Below are 4520 nucleotides of genomic sequence, written 5' to 3'. Positions count from 1 at the left end.
AATAAATATATAATCTTTATCTATTTTTTTATGATATTATTTTAATGTATTTCTCATCATTATTGTGCATTAAAAAAAAAAAAAAGAGATTTTTTGTCCCCAATATTTTATTAGATAGTAGATACTATTAAAATTAATATATTTTATTTTTTAAGTACTTTATATCTTCTTATTTATGTATTATTATGTAATGCTCTTTCATTATAGAATAGATCTCCATGACTTGACCTCATATATTTGAACTCCTTTAATAATTATAGGTTAGAATATATTTTTATCTTACTTTTTTAGATTTATTTTGATCTTTTATTTATTAAAATATTTATTTTAATTTTTTAATCTTTTATATTTGGACTAAATTTGCGATACAATTTTAAATTAATTTTGAACTGATTCAAGACATAAAATTTGGAATTTTAAATTTATCTATATGAAAACTATGTAATTCAATTAACATTTAAATATATATATATATATATATATATATATATATATATATTTATATATAAACTATAGACATAGTGAAAATTGAGTAAAATATATTCCACTAATAATTAGAAAATAATAGAAATTAATTTTTTAATTACTTTTTGAATTTATTTTTATATAACATTTACCATGTTTATAACACTTTTGTTTGAACTTTAGTTATATTCAATAATTTTAATGTAAATAAACCTAATGATACAAGTTTTAAATTTTGAATTAGTTAAAAAAATTAAAATTATATCTAAAAATTAAAAACAATTATTATTTGAAAAAGACTAAAATTAGGAATGACAATGGGATGAGACGGGTACGAGTTTCAATATCTTCGTCCCTGTACACTATACTTATTCTCATCCCTACACTAACGCGTATAAAATTTGTATCGCATCCTGATTCTCGTCTATCAAATATACTTGTATCTACTTAAAAATTAATGAAATATTTTTTTACAAAAAAATAAAAAATAAATTTTAACGAAGTAAAAATTATAAAATTATATTAATTAAGTCTTATTTGACATAAATTTAAAATAAGATAAAAATTACATAATTTCTAATAAATAAAAAAATTAAGTTTTTAGAAATTTAAAATAATAACGGATATGAGTATGAGAACAAGACGAATAAGTATATATTCATTCTCGTTTATGAACTCGATTTAATAAATTGAGTGTTACTTAGTTTAATAATTACAAGTAGAAAGATATCTTTTGAAAAAAAATTTAAATATAATATTTAATAACTTTTTTGGAAACGTGGCATATGACAAAAACCTAGCTTTGTTAGCATTAAGAGAAAAATGGAGAGAGAAAAAATATATATAAAAATAAGATAATCTAAATAGAGAAGAAAAAAATACAAATGGAAAATAGATATAGAAAAAGTATTAGGAGGCGTTTGTTTCACAAATTATTAAAATATAAACACATCTTCTAAATATACTTAAGAATAAGATTCTAATTAAAATATTCCTAAAAATATGATTTCTGAAAATAAACTTATAATCCATAAAGCAAATGTCTCCTTAGTCTCTCGAACCTTAGCAAACAAAGATTTAAACTTTCTCGTTAGGTTCTAGCAGAAGGGCTAATCACCGAGTCTCACACAAACTAACAAAGGAATGAAAAAATAATAATAATAGAAGAAAAATAAAAATAAAAAATTATTTGGATGCATAAAAATAAAAAAGGAGTGAATTTCTCTAATTCTCTCCACTTATTTAGATGAGTGGAAAAGAAAATAAGAAAATGAATTATATAAAATAGTTTGTAGTAATTAAAAATAACTATTAATCTAATATTTTTAAAATAAAATTATTTATTATTTTAAAATTATAAAAATTTTAAAAAATTAAACAAAAAACAAACAAATTCCACCCAATTGCAGGGGAAAGTATAATCCGGTCGATCTCACGAAAATAACTTTCATCCTTCTTATTTATTCTCTCAAATAAATAATGAAAAATTAATATTTTTATCATATTTTTCTCCTTATTTCGTTTTTCTCTAGTTCTATAAAACACAAACAAGAAAATGATGTTTAATTAATACAGTTAACTCATATTGTAAAAGAAAACACTTTTTTTTATTATGAGTTATTGTTCTTGTTCTTATTTCCTTTCATAAGGGAACAGTTCACATAATTAAAATAAGAGTTGAAATTAGCAAGAAAATTAAAGATAATTCAGAGAATATAAATAAATAAAAAAAACTAGACATTTTTTGGATCACTGTATAACACGAGTGAAGTAGCTCTGTGTTGAGATTTCCGTTTAAACACTTTTGTTTTAATCTATAAATCAGTTAGATTCTATTAACGGTCTCAAACACGGCAAGTATACCGGCCGTTCAAGTAGTAAAAATATCGTATCCACAGGGATTAGAAGGTAACATAAGCATTTATTGACTATTCGTGACTAAAGAATGATTCCAATTTGTAGTTTGTCATGTGAATGTGAATTAAAGATCATGACTACTGGAATGAAAATTATAAAAATATTTGGTTGTGAGTGGAAAAGGTTAGAAATGATATTGTGGTATTGTGAGGTTGTGGGGTCAGATTTCACCAAACGTTAAACTAATGCATCCTTAATCTCTTGTTAAATTCATTGCTTAGTCAACCCAATAGTTCACTCAAACCTAATCCCTTAGAGCAAGAGCCTAGGTGTGGATATTGAATATCAATCCCTTGAGTATCCAATATCTACACCCGCATTACGGGCTAGGGTTTAAGACTACTAATGGGCCAAGCTCCATTCCTAGATACATTTCCCACTAGGCATTTGTTTCAGAGCTAGTTTCAAAGGTTATTTTCCAATACCCATGGAACCTATATCATGCAAGGAGAATCAATCCAAGGCAAACATTAAGAATAGAAACAACACAACAATGAATGAACAACATATATATATATATATATATATATATATATATATATATATATATATATCATTGAAAACGTTAGGATTACACTAGAATTCGTTGGTTACATCTAACCCCACAAAAAATGGGTGGAACCACTCAAAATTGAGGGCAAAACAAAATAGAGATGAAGGGAGAAATGAAAAAACCGAAGGAAAGACCCACACATGAACAACTCCAAGCTCCGGGAATCCTTTCCACAGCTCCTAAAACTCGTCCAATGTGTGAATGGAGAGAAAGATCCCCGAAAATGGCTTCAAATATGAGCCAGGGCGATCAGATTAGGGTTTCGGGCCCGGCGCGCAATTCTTCGCGCCCGACTCAAGTTCTTCCAGAGGAGTCAAGCACTCTCTGTCTCAACACAAGCCCGGCGCAATTCCTTTTGCGCCCGGTGCAATATAACTGGCAGAGATGAAATACTCTGTTTTTGTCACGCCCAGCGCGGGTTATATTGAGCCTGGCGCATAACCTCTTCTCTGCTCCTTAGCTTCTTAGGTTTCCAATCCTAAGAGTCTTCAACTTTCCACTCTTCCTCAATACCTGCACAAAAAATGAGGTGGATTAAGGTATTGTTAGATGAATTTAGGTTAGTTATATCTGCACGCAAAATGAACCAAAAAGAGAACAATTATATTGCAATGGTTCAAAGGATGAGTGAAATTTGTTCAATAAAAAGAGGTAAAATTAAGACTTAACACTCTGTAGCTGATGGTTAGACCCTTGTCGAAAAATTTATCGAACCATTTTTATTACATTAGCTGGACATTTAATCATTAATAATCAATTATATTTTATTTTATATCACCTATCACAATTACATTCCACGATGTCAATTTTATTTTATTTTATGATAAAAGGAGGAATGATAAAATGGAAAGATACCTCAATGACTTATCCATGATATTTCGCGCAATTCTAAAGTCTTCTAAACATTAAAAAATTTATATTTAATTATCATTTTTCAAATTTTAAGATAACATTAATTATTGTATTATACTTTTTTATGTCACTCAATGTTTAATCAATTTACAGATGATAGTTGATATGTATTTATTATAAAATAGAAATAAAATATAATATAGAAAACATTAAAATTATCCTATAAAAAATTAAAAAAAAATTATAATTCTTGATTTGTAACCTTAAATGACTATTGTAAAATAAGGGAGTAATATACTATAGTTATTTTGAAATTGAGTACAACATATTAGAATTAAGATTAAATTATATATATTTTTTATATTTATTTTTAAGATTTAATTTAGTTCAACTACTTTTTAAAGGTTTAATTTGATCTTTAAATTTTTAAAAAATATTTAATTTGTCATTTTGTTCAAATTGACATTAGCGATGTTAATAAAATTAAATCAAAGAATAACATTGAACATTTTTAAAAATTATAAAATTAAATTGAATATTTAAAAAAAAGTAAAATTAAATTGAAAATTTTAAAAATAATAGGACCAAATTAAATAATAATTAATAAAATAATTTAAAACTATGTAAAATATTAAAATAAGTGTTTAAAATATTAGATAAATTTTTATTCAGCCTAATCCTTATATTTTTATAATGTTCAAATTAGTCTTTTAATTTTTTTTAAAAAATATTA

Source organism: Cajanus cajan, chromosome 7 (assembly GCF_000230855.2).
Source record: "Cajanus cajan strain Asha chromosome 7, NIPB_CcT2T_4, whole genome shotgun sequence".
Classification (NCBI taxonomy): Eukaryota; Viridiplantae; Streptophyta; class Magnoliopsida; order Fabales; family Fabaceae; genus Cajanus; species Cajanus cajan.
Note: the sequence above shows the minus strand (reverse complement) of the source record.